Genomic DNA, 13,512 nt, shown 5'->3' with positions numbered 1-13,512 from the left:
ATGAAGGAGTAGCCCCAGATCCGGGACCGGATCTAGTAGGGGGCAGACTTTCTCTCTGCTCAGGCTTGGGCAAGAGACGTCCAGGATCCCTGGGCACTAGAGATTGTTTCCCAGGGATATCTTCTGGAATTCAAAGGTTCATCTCCAAAGGGGAGATTTCACCTCTCACAACTATCTGCAAACCAGATAAAGAGAGAGGCATTCTTACGTTGCGTTCAAGACCTACTGGTTATGGGAGTGATCCACCCAGTTCCAAGGGAGGAACAGGGGCAGGGTTTCTATTCAAACCTGTTTATAGTTCCCAAAAAAGAGGGAACGTTCAGACCAATCTTGGATCTCAAGATCCTAAACAAATTTCTCAGGGTCCCATATTTCAGGATCGAGACAATCCGAACCATCCTCCCTATGATCCAGGAGGGTCAATAAATGACTACAGTGGACTTAAAGGATGCTTATCTCCACATTCCGATTCACAGAGATCATCATCAGTTCCTCAGGTTTGCCTTCCTAGACAGGCATTACCAGTTTGTGGCTCTTCCCTTCGGATTAGCCACGGCGCCAAGAATCTTTACAAAGGTTCTAGGGTCTTTTTTGGCGGTTCTAAAGCCAAGGGGCATAGCGGTGGCTCCTTACCTAGATGACATCCTGATCCAGGCGTCAACTTTTCAAATCGCCAAGTCCCATACGGACATTGTTCTGGCCTTTCTGAGGTCTCACGGGTGGAAGGTGAACAGAGAAAAGAGTTCACTCTCCCCTCTCACACGAGTTTCCATCCTAGGAACTCTGATAGATTCAGTAGAAATGAAAATTTTTCTGACAGAGGTCAGGATATCAAAGCTTCTAACTTCTGGCCGTGCTCTTCATTCCACTTCTCGGCCGTCAGTGGCTCAGTGTATGGAAATGATCGGCCTGATGGTAGCAGCAATGGATATAGTTCCGTTTGCCCGCCTACATCTCAGACCACTGCAACTTTGCATGCTCAATCAGTGGGATGGGGACTACACAGATTTGTCTCCTCTGTTAAATCTGGATCAAGAGACCAGGGATTCTCTTCTCTGGTGGTTATCTCGGGTCCATCTGTCCAGGGGAATGAGTTTCCGCAGGCCAGAGTGGACTATAGTGACGACAGATGCCAGCCTTCTGGGCTGGGGCGCAGTCTGGAATTCCCTGAAGGCTCAGGGTTCGTGGACTCAGGAGGAGGCCCTCCTTCCGATAAACATTCTGGAGCTAAGAGCGATATTCAATGCTCTTCAGGCTTGGCCTCAACTAGCTGCGGTCAGATTCTTCAGATTTCAGTCGGACAATATCACGACCACAGCCTATATCAACCATCAGGGGGGAACAAGGAGTCCCCTGGCAATGATAGAGGTTTCCAAGGTAATTCTTTGGGCAGAGGTTCACTCTTGCCATCTCTCAGCTATCCATATCCCAGGAGTAGAGAACTGGGAGGCGGATTTTCTAAGTCGGCAGACTTTTCATCCGGGGGAGTGGGAGCTCCATCCGGAGGTATTTGCCCAGCTGATTCAACTATGGGGCAAACCATAACTGGATCTGATAGCGTCTCGTCAGGATGCCAAGCTTCCTCGTTACCGGTCCAGGTCAAGGGATTTCCAGGCAACGCTGATAGATGCTCTAGCAGTGCCCTGGTCCTTCAGCCTGGCTTATGTGTTTCCACCGTTTCCTCTGCTCCCTCGGCTGATTGCCAAGATCAAGCAGGAGAGAGCTTCAGTGATTTTGATAGCACCTGCGTGGCCACGCAGGACCTGGTATGCAGATCTGGTGGGCATGTCATCCTTTCCACCATGGACTCTGCCGCTGAGGCAGGACCTTCTACTCCAATGTCCATTCAAACATCCAAATCTAATTTCTCTGCGGCTGACTGCTTGGAGATTGAACGCTTGATTTTATCAAAACGTGGTTTCTCCGAGTCGGTCATTGATACCTTGATTCAGGCTCGAAAGCCTGTCACCAGGAAAATCTATCATAAGATATGGTGTTAATATCTTCATTGGTTTGAATCCAAGGGTTACTCGTGGAGTAAGGTCTGGATTCCTAGGATATTATCTTTTCTCCAAGGATTGGAAAAGGGATTATCGGCTAGTTCCTTAAAGGGACAGATTTCTGCTCTGTCCTTTTGCACAAGCGTCTGGCTGATGTTTCAGGCGTTTTGTCAGGCTTTGGTTAGGATCAGGCCTGTGTTTAAACCTGTTGCTCCACCATGGAAAGTCTTGGAAAGTTCTGTTCCTAGTAGCTATCTCTTCGGCTCGAAGAGTTTCAGAGTTATTTGCCTTACAGTGTGATTCCCCTTATCTGATCTTCCATGCAGATAAGGTAGTTTTGCGTACCAAACCTGGGTTTCTTCCTAAGGTGGTATCTAATAAGAATATCAATCAGGAAATTGTTGTTCCGTCACTGTGTCCTAATCCTTCTTCAAAGAAGGAACGTCTGTTACACAATCTTGACGTGGTTCGTGCTTTAAAGTCTTATTTGCAAGCTACTAAGGATTTTCGACAAACATCTACATTGTTTGTTGTCTATTCTGTAAAGAGGAGAGGCCAAAAGTCTTCGGCAACTTCTCTTTCTTTTTGGCTGAGAAGCATAATCAGTTTAGCTTATGAGACTGCTGGCCAGCAGCCTCCTGAAAGAATTACAGCTCATTCCACTAGAGCGGTAGCTTCCACATGGGCTTTTAAACATGAGGCCTCTGTTGAACAGATTTGTAGGGCGGCGACTTGGTCTTCGCTTCATACTTTTTCTAAATTCTACAAATTTGATACTTTTGCTTCCTCGGAGGCTATTTTTGGGAGAAAGGTCTTACAGGCAGTGGTGCCTTCCGTTTAAGTTCCTGCCTTGTCCCTCCCTTCATCCGTGTCCTAAAGCTTTGGTATTGGTATCCCACAAGTAATGGATGAACCCGTGGACTGGATACACCTTACAAGAGAAAACTAAATTTATGCTTACCTGATAAATTTCTTTCTCTTGTGGTGTATCCAGTCCATGACCCGCCCTGTCACTTTTAAGGCAGGTGTTTTTATTTTTAAAACTACAGTCACCACTGCACCCTATAGTTTCTCCTTTTTCTTACTTGTCTTCGGTCGAATGACTGAAGGTGGGGGTTAGGGGAGGAGCTATATAGACAGCTCTGCTGTGGGTGTCCTCTTGCAACTTCCTGTTGGGAAGGAGAATATGCCACAAGTAATGGATGAACCCGTGGACTGGATACACCACAAGAGAGAGAAATTTATCAGGTAAGCATAAATTTTGTTTTTTTCTCTCTAATTGTGATCTCATACTCCTGTTATGTGGAAAGAGACCTTTCCTTATACTTGGTTTATGCTACTTAGCATTTTCTCCATTATGTTGGCTTACTTGTCATTTATTTAATGTGTGTGTATATTATCTAAATGTTTTGAGCACCCTTTCTGATTTCAGTAAGGGTATATTCTGGATGTGAATATAAGCCTTAGGTTTTGCTTATATTACCTCTTGTCCTCTGGGCATTTTAAGCCATGGTATTGGCCTTGTTCTGCTAAAATACTTGTAATGTGGGATTACTATTTTTCTACCTTTTCTAACTTTTTTTTTTCTCCCTCAAGTTGAGGCGAGTGTTACTATGTCTGGAACATTTTGTTATCTTTTTCGGAGAAGCCCGCTGGTTGCTCAGTGGTAAGTCACTGGAATACAACCTGAGAGATCAGAGTTCAAATATTATACATGCCTGGATACGAGATGTCCCAGACCCATGGACCATGAATATAGTATCCCAGGTTTTCAGAATAGGATTCAAGTCTTACCTTCCAAGGGGCAGATTTCTCCTGTCTTGACTATCCACAAACCAGGTATGAGGAATGCCTTCTTAAACTGAGTAGAGGACCTATCCTCCCTGATAGTAATTATTCTATTTCCTGTAAAGGAACAGGGTCAAGGATATTATTCAAACCTGTTTGTAGTTCCCAAAAAGGAGGGAACTTTCCATCCCATCCTAGTCCCTAAAGTGTCTCAACAAATTCCTCGGGGTTCCGTCCTTCAAGGGACACTGAACCCAATTTTTTTATTTCGTGAATCAGAGCATGCAATTTTAAGCAACTTTCTAATTTACTCCTATTATCACATTTTCTTCATTCTATTGGTATCTTTATTTGAAAAGCAAGAATGTAAGTTTAGATGCTGGCCCATTTTTGGTGAACAACCTGGGTTGTTCTTGCTGATTGGTGGATTAATTTAACCGACCAATAAACAAGTGCTATCCATGGTTCTGAACTAAAAAATAGCTTAGATGCCTTCTTTTTCAAATAAAGATAGCAAGAGAACGAAGACAAATTTATAATAGGAGTAAATTAGAAAGTTGCTTAAAATTGCATGCTCTATCCGAATCATGAAAGAAAAAATTTGGGTTCAGTGTTCCTTTAAGGATGGAAAATATTCATTCCATTCTTCCATGGGTTCAGGAAGGTTAGTTAATGACGACCAGAGACTTGAAGGACGCATATCTTCATGTTCCCATTCTCAGGGATCATCTCCAGTTTCTGAGGTTTGCTTTTCTGGACAGGCATTTCCATTTTGTTGCACTTCAGTTTGGTCTTGCCTCGGGTCCAAGAATATTTACAAGGGTTCTGGAGGCTCTTTTGGGAGTTGCAGTGGAGCCTTACCTCCTGGAGACGTCATTTTTTCATCTAGCAAATCTCATACTGAGATTTTGTTATCTTTTTTTTTCTACGTTCCCACGGATGGAAAGTGAATCTGGAAGAGAGTTCCATTGTTTCAACTACAAGGGGGTGTTTCTTGGGGACAATCATATTTTCTCTGTCCATGGAGATTTTCCTGACGGCTGTCAGAAAATCCCAACTTCTTGCTTAGTGCCTTTCTCTCCAGTCTGCTATTCGTCCATCTGTGGCTCATGCATTGTGTTCAGTCTGATGGTACTGCCATAGACATTATTCCTTTTCCTCGGTTCCATCTGTGACCTCTGCAACTATGTAATGGAATGTAGACCATTCAGATCTCTCGCATGAACGCCTAGTTTTGACTAGAGGATAGATCTGGATCCTCCTAACTAGAGTCTGTCTCTCGTGATGGATTTCACAGGAACATCTGTCTCGGGGGACTTGCTTCCTTAGACCTTCCTGGGTGCTTGTGACCACGGCCACAGGCCGCTAGGCTTGGGAGTAGTTTGGGGCTCTCTGAAAACTCAGAGCCTGTGGATCTGGGAGGAGTCTTCTCTTTCCATAAACACCTTGAAGTTGAGAGCAATCTTCATTACCTTGGCAGCTTGGACTCAATTATCCTTTCTTTTACAAGATACGAATCCACAGATTTCATCCTTGCTTATGGGATTACGCCTCCTGATTAGCAGGAAGTGGCAAAGATCACCACAGCCTGTGTTAGTGATAGGAAGAGGTAAAGTGAGGTGTTAGTTTAGATTCTTCAATCAAGAATTTTTTATTTTTAAATGGTACCTATGTGTGCTATTTTTATTCCGGGCAACTTCTGGAAGACCAGTTGTGTGGGAACTGGTGGTTTTTTTTACTCTCACTGCGCCTCCCTTATTGGTGCTGCCTGGAGATGGTCTTAGTGAATGTGCCTAAGTCCTTTCTTCTCCACAGGACCTCTGGAGGGGATAACGGACCTCTGGACACTGTGAGTGGTTTCATGCTGTTACTCAGCATGGAGGTAGGTGCAATTTTATTTCTGGGGCTTGCAGCAGATACTCAGAACTAACTGTGCTCAGTCATGGTATTGTTGAGGAGGACTCTAGTAAAATATTTTTCCTTCACAGTATAAATGCCTTTTTTGACAGACAAATGCCATATATTGTTATGCTTCCCAGACATGCAGGCAGGCTTTAGCCAGGAGTACTCGGGACATTAAAGGGACAGTATACACTCATTTTCATATAACTGCATGTAATAGACACTACTATAAAGAATAAGATACTGATATAAAAATCCAGTATAAAATGGTTTAAAAACATACTTAGAAGCTTTCAGTTTAGCTCTGTTGAAAATGCAGGGTGAAAGCCCACTGCAATTGGCAAATAAGACACTCCCCCCTCCCACTTCTTTTGCATATGAAAAGACCCTTTACACAAACAGGAGCAAGCTGGAGAGGGTAGCTGACGGTATTCAAATAAAACTTTGGGGCTTGGTTAGGAGTCTGAAAATCAGAGCAATGTTATTTAAAAATAAGCAAAATTATACATTTTTTTAAAAAACAAACTTTATGGGCTTTATAAATAGATCATCTACAAAACATTTATGCAAAGAAAAAATTAGTTTATAATGGCCCTATAAGGTTTCTATTTACAGATAGACGCTTCTCAGACAGTCAGGCAGTTTTTTGGCCAGAAGCGCTGTGACATTTTCATTCCTATTTAAAAATTGATAATGGGAGTAATAGTGGGCTTTGCCTTTATTGGTATTGTGGCTGATGCTGGGGCTGTAGGAATTTTGCAAACTGTGGTTTAAAGTTTTTTTGTTTTTTTTTTCCGGTTCTCCCGGGTTCCGTGTTGGTTAACGCCCACGATGGGCGGGGCTTCACTCGCACGCTTTTCTAGCGCTGTTGCGTATCTATTCAGGCCAAGTGGTTGTTTTTAGTGTACTGGCAGCTCCTGAGTGCGTTCTTCATGAGCGCTGCAAGCTAAAAAGAGAGAGGATATTTTCCTTAGACAAGCGGATCAGTGTTGTACGAAGGCAGTTAGGAGCCGCAGCGGAGCTCTGGCAGGGTGACTAGAGGTTTATTTTTGTTAGTCATATTAAACGGGGCCCAGGTGAAGCTTGCTATTTGTTAAACTTGGCCAAATAAAATTGGGGCTTATTAGAGGTTTTTATTAAGGCACAGTACATGTTTATTACTATTTAAAGGAACAGTATTCTATTATATACTACACTAATAGTGCTGTTTTATTAGAAGGGACCTAAAAATTTTTGTACCTTGCATCTGTTACTATGGAAAACATGGAGCAAAGTACATGTCTCATGTGTTTGGATGCCATTGTGGAACCACCTGTCACACTATGTGAAGATTGTGTTGAGAGAGCTTTGCAGGGTAAAGAGAAAGTATTTTGTAATAAAGATATGTCTAAAGATGATTCTCTAGCCAATGAGATTCAGGGTTTGCCACAATCTTCTCCCCAAGCATCACAGCCTTTAACGCTCGCTCAAGCTGCGCCATCTTCTACGGCGTCTGCTTCTTTCACCTTGCAGGATATGGCTGCAGTTATGTCATCTACCCTCGCTGAGGTTTTGTTGCCAGTGTTACAAGGCAAACGTAGCAGGGCAAAAACACAGGGGGTCCCTGTAGCTTCTGATGCTTTGATGGCTATTTCTGATATACCCTCCCAGTCCTCTGAATTGGAGGGTAAGGAGATTCTGTCTGAGGTGGAACCGTCTGATTCAGGTAGTGCATTGCCCCAAACAGATTCGGACGTTATGTCCTTTAGATTTAAGCTGGAACACCCCCGCCTGTTACTTCGGGAGATCCTAGCGACTCTGGACAATTGTGACTATTGTGGTCCCGCCAGAAAAATTGTGTAAGATGGACAGATACCTGGAAGTCCCTGCTTACTCAGATACCTTTCCGGTTCCTAAGAGAATTTCGGAGATTGTCACCAAGGAATGGGAAAGGCCGGGTATCCTGTTCTCCCCTTCCTCTATGTTCAAGAAATTGTACCCTATACCTAACACCGTAAAGGACTCTTGGCAAACAGTCCCTAAGGTGGAGGGAGCTATTTCTACACTAGCTAAGCATGCAACTATTCCTATTGAAGACAGTTGTGCTTTCAAAGACCCTATGGATAAAAAGTTAGAGGGTCTGCTAAAAAAGCTATTCGTTCATCAAGGTTTTCTCTTACAACCGACGGCCTGTATTGTACCACTTACAACTGCGGCTGCCTTTTGGTTTGATGCCTTGGAAGAATCTCTGAGGACGGAGACTTCTTTAGAAGAAATAATGGATAGGATTATGGCCCTAAAATTGGCTAATTCCTTTGTCACTGACGCCGCTTTTCAGATCGCTAAGTTAGTGGCTAAGAATTCAGGCTTTGCCATTCTAGTGCGCAGAGCCTTGTGGTTAAAGTCTTGGTCTGCGGACGCGTCATCTAAATCCAAGCTTTTGTCTATTCCTTTCAAGGGGGAAGACTCTATTCGGACCTGACTTGAAAGAGATTATTTCTGACATTACGGGAGGTAAAGGCCATCTCTTACCTCAAGATAAAACATCTAAGCAGAGGGGTAGACAGATTAATTTTCGTTCCTTTCGAAATTTCAAGTGAGTCCCCTAAACAGGAAGGGAACTTTGCTCAAGCCAAGTCCGTCTGGACCCAACCAGGCTTGGAACAAGGGTAAACAACCCAAGAAGCCCCCTGCTGCTCCCAAGACAGCATGAAGGGGCGGCCCCCGATCCGGGACCGGATCTCGTAGGGGGCAGACTGTCTCTTTTTACCCAGGCTTGGATAAAAGACGTTCAGGACCCCTGGACACTGGAAATAGTGCCCCAGGGGTATCAACTGGAATTCAAAAATTCTCTCGCAAGGGGGAGGTTTCTTCTTTCACGATTGTCTGTAGACCAGATAAAAAGAGAGGCGTTCTTACGTTGTGTAAATGACCTCTCTACTATGGGAGTAATCCGTCCCGTTCCAATACTGGAACAGGGGCAGGGGTTTTACTCAAATGTTTTCGTGGTCCCCAAAAAAGAGGGTACATTCAGACCCATTTTAGATCTCAAGAGTCTAAACAAGTTTCTCAGAGTCCCTTCCTTCAAGATGGAGACTATCCGGACAATTCTTCCATTGATACAGGGGGGTCAATATATGACTACCGTGGATTTAAAGGATGCATACCTTCACATTCCTATTCACAAAGATCATCACCAGTTCCTAGGATTTGCCTTTATGGACAAACATTTTCAGTTTGTGGCTCTACCCTTTGGGCTGGCCACGGCTCCCAGGATCTTCACGAAGGTTCTAGGGTCTCTGCTGGCAGTTCTCAGACCACGGGGCATTGCAGTGGCGCCTTATCTGGACGATATTCTGATCCAGGCATCGTCTTATCAACTAACAAAGTTTCATACCAACATGGTTCTGTCTTTTCTAAGGACTCACGGATGGAAGGTGAATGTAGAAAAGAGTTCACTAATTCCACAGACAAGGGTTCCTTTCCTAGGAACTCTAATAGATTCTGTATCCATGAAAATATTCTTGACAGAGGTCAGAAAGTTGAAGATTTTGAACACATGCCGAGCCCTTCAATCCAATCCTCGGCCTTCAGTGGATTGATGGTGGCGGCAATGGACAGCATTCCGTTTGCTCGTTTTCATCTCAGACCTCTACAACTGAGCATGCTCAGACAGTGGAATGGAAATTATGCAAATTTGTCTCCTCAGATAGATCTGGATCAGGAGACAAGAGACTCTCTCTTCTTTGGTGGTTGTCGCAGGATCATCTGTCCCAAGGGACGTGCTTTCGCAGACCCTCATGGGTGATAGTGACAATGGATGCCAGTCTACTAGGTTGGGGTGCGGTTTGGCATTCCCTGAAGGCTCAGGGTATGTGGACTCGGTCAGAGTCTCCACTCCCAATCAATATTCTGGAGTTGAGAGCGATATTCACTGCACTTCAGGCTTGGCCTCAGTTGAATGTCAGAATGCCAAGCTCCCAAGATACGGATACAGATCCAGGGATCCTCAGGCCGAACTGATAGACGCCTTGGCAGTGCCGTGGTCGTTCAGCCTAGCTTATGTGTTTCCACCGTTTGCTCTCCTTCCCGGGTAATTGCTCGGATCAAACAGGAGAGGGCGTCAGTAATTCTAATCGCTCCTGCGTGGCCGCGCAGGACTTGGTATGCGGATCTGGTGGACATGTTCTCTCTGCCGCCGTGGAAGCTTCCATTGAGGCAGGACCTTCTCATTCAGGGACCCTTCCATCATCCGAATCTAGTTTCTCTGCAGCTAACTGCTTGGAGATTGAACCCTTGATTTTATCTAAGCGAGGGTTCTCTGATTCGGTCATTGATACTTTGATTCAGGCACGTAAGCCTGTTACTAGAAAAATTTACCATAAGATATGGCGTAAATATCTTTATTGGTGCGAATCCAAGGGCTACTCATGGAGTAGGGTTAGGATTCCCAGGATTTTATCTTTTCTCTAAGAAGGTTTGGAGAAAGGGTTGTCCGCAAGTTCCTTAAAGGGACAAATTTCTGCCTCGTCTATTCTGTTACACAACGTCTGTCAGATGTTCCAGATGTTCAATCTTTTTGTCAGGCTCTAACTAGAATCAGGCCTGTGTTTAGACCAATTGCTCCTCCTTAGAGTTTGAATTTAGTTCTTAATGCTGTTCAAGGGGTTCCGTTTGAACCTATGCATTCCATAGATCTTAAGTTGTTATCTTGGAAATTTTTATTTTTGGTTGCTATTACTTCTGCTCGCAGAGTTTCCGAGCTTTCTGTGTTTCCGAGCTTTCTGCATTACAATGTGACTCGCCTTATCTTATTTTCCTTTCTGATAAGGTGGTTTTACGTACGAAACTTGGTTTCCTTCCTAAGGTTGTTTCTAATAAGAATATTAATCAGGAAATTGTGGTTCCTTCCTTTTGTCCTAATCCTTCTTCCAAGAAGGAGCGTCTGTTACATAACTTAGATGTGGTTCGTGCCCTGAAGTTTTACTTGCAGGCGGCTAAGGAATTTTGCCAATCTTCTTCATTATTTGTTGTTTTTTCTGGAAAGCGTAGGGGCCAGAAGGCTACGGCTACCTCTTTCTTTTTGGCTGAAGAGTATCATCCATCTTGCTTATGAGACTGCTGGACAGCAGCCTCCTGAAAGAATTACGGCTCATTCTACTAGGGCTGTGGCTTCCTCATGGGCATTTAAAAATCATGCTTCTGTTGAACAGATTTGCAAGGCTGCAACTTGGTCGTCTCTTCACACTTTTTCCAAATTTTACACATTTGATACTTTTGCTTCATCTGAGGCTGTTATTAGGAGAAAGGTTCTTCAAGCAGTGGTGCCTTCCGTTTAGGTTCCTGTCCCTCCCTTTCATCCGTGTCCTATAGCTTTGGTATTGTATCCCATAAGTAAGGATGAAATCTGTGGACTCGTATCTTGTAAAAGAAAAGGAAATTTATGCTTACCTGATAAATTTATTTCTTTTATGATACGAGTCCACGGCCCACCCTGTTTTTCTAAGACAGGTTTTTATTTTTGTTAAACTTCAGTCACCTCTGCACCTTAGCTTTTCCTTTCTCTTCCTAACTTCGGTCGAATGACTGGAGTGGGAGGGAAGGGAGAAGCTATATATACAGCTCTGCTGTGGTGCTCTTTGACACTTCCTGCTAAACAGGTGGCGTAATCCCATAAGTAAGGATGAAATCTGTGGACTCGTCGTATCTTAAAAGAAATAAATTTGTCAGGTAAGCATAAATTTCCTTTTTCTGAGCTGACAGACTTCTCATCCCGGGGAGTGGGTTCTCCATCCGGAAATGTGCTCCAGAATAAACCCTCAGGTGGGGGGTTCTGGAGTTGGATCTTATGGCGTCTTGTCAGAACGCCAAGCTTCCCAGGAACGGTTCAAGGTCAGGAAATCTAAGGCCGCCTTGAGAGTTGCTCTGGCGGTTTTTTGGATTTTCGGTCTAGCATTCCTGTTTCATCAGTTTTCTCTCTTTCCACAAGTCTTTGCTCGTATCAAGCCTGGCCTCGCAGGATCTGTTTTGCGAATCTGGTGAAGATGTCATCTCTTTCACCTTGGAGGTTTCCTCTGAGCAAGGACCTTGTAACTCAGGGTCCATTCCTTCATCCAAATCTAGATTCTCTGAAGCTGAGTGCTTGGATTGAATGCCTAGTTCTATCTAGATGTGGTTTTTTGGAAGCGGTCATTGATACTATACTTCAGGTTCGTTCTCCTGTTACTCGCGGGATTTACAATTTGGTATGGCGTAGATACCTTTTTTTGATGCATAGCTAAAAAAAAATTCTCCTGGAGTCGAGTGAGGACTCCCCGAATCTTATAGTTTCTTCAGGATGGCCCTCTTTAATTATAATTCGGCAGTTTTTTTGAGTAAATCTCAGGCACTTTTTCACCCTTCTGCTTTTTTTTCTTTTTCCATTTTCCTTCGGCTGAATGACTGGGGATTATGGGTAAGGGAAGTTACACTTAACAGCTTTGCTGGGGTGCTCTTTGCCTCCTGCTGGCCAGGAGTTGAATATCCCACTAGTAATTGGAATGACGTAGTGGACTCTCCATGTCCAGAAAAAAAGAAATTTATCAGGTAAGCATACATTTTGATTTTTTTAGATGGATTATGATAATTTGATCATCCTTAAAACTTAACTGGATTTTGCTATTGCAAAATACGTTTTTAGGGCTGCAGTTTGTGCATGCTTTGATCAACCGCTTTTTTTTATATTTAAAGGGAGTTAGAAGCTTTGGAGAAAATATTTCCATTTTACTGATTATTTTGTTATTTATTAATACAAAGTGTTGCCAACCCTTTACCCATTTCATACATATATTGTATTTTAGACTATCTATCTTGCCCTATAACCCTAGACAATAATCACCAGAAATTAACTTAGTCCCTAATAATAAAGGTGGAAAACTGCGTAACAATTCTTAGTAATTGTCATTATATAATATCAGATACATTTCTTAGTCATTGATTGCAACTCAAAAAATGAACTTGAGGGTTAAATACCAGAACACAACAACATGCAGTGGTTTGAAAGGAAAGGCCATAAGTGCATTCAGAACACACCGTCCCATGGAGGTGTGAAATTTTTAACTCTAGTTAGTATATAAGCAAAATCTGAAAGAAGAATAAATGGATGACTAAAAGATATTTTAGCCCATTTCTTTTGTGTATTAGAGTTCAGGCCTTGAAGGCAACTCTCTTGTGAAAACTGACGTAGTTGACAAGTTTGCACATAGAAAAATGATGTTGCACCATCCATGAAGAGAAGGTATTCCAAAACCTATGAAGTAGGTGAATCCTGGATCTTGATCTGTGAGCCAGGAATCAAGAGTTTCTTAGTCTACCCTGTACTTGGAGACAACTAAAAATGGTATTTGGGGGAGGGGGGGCAAAGATACAAGTCAACATAATATTAATTATAGAAAGTCTAATTTCTTACTATTCCTCAGAGTTCATTCTAATGCAAGACTTAAAGGACCAGTAAATACAGTAGATATGCATAATCAACAAATGCGTGATAAAAAGGCAATGCAAAAGCACCTAGTCTGAACTTCAAATGACTAGTAGATTTTTTTCTCTGATACATTTTAAAGTTGTCTATTTCCACTCCCCCTGTATCATGTGACAGCCATCAGCTAATCACAAATGTGTATATTCTGTGAATTCTTGTACATGCTCAGTAGGAGCTGGTGACTCAAAAAGTGTAACTATAAAAAGAGTGTGCACATTTTGTTAATGGAAGTAAATTGGAAAGTTGTTTTGAAATTGCTGCTCTATCTGAATCATGAAAGTCTATTTTTGACTTGAGTGTCCCTTTAAGGAAACCCTAAATAAA

The 13,512-nt window shown here is 43.0% G+C and overlaps 1 protein-coding gene across 1 annotated transcript in view; it reads left to right on the top strand.

Annotated features, from left to right (window-relative positions):
• The window catches only part of RANBP3 (RAN binding protein 3), a 554,440-nt gene that overhangs the window by 423,434 nt on the left and 117,494 nt on the right, over positions 1-13,512 (top strand). The window lies entirely within an intron of this gene.

This window comes from Bombina bombina, chromosome 2, assembly GCF_027579735.1.
Source record: "Bombina bombina isolate aBomBom1 chromosome 2, aBomBom1.pri, whole genome shotgun sequence".
NCBI lineage: Eukaryota > Metazoa > Chordata > Amphibia > Anura > Bombinatoridae > Bombina > Bombina bombina.
This window is presented reverse-complemented; position numbering and strand designations above follow the sequence as displayed.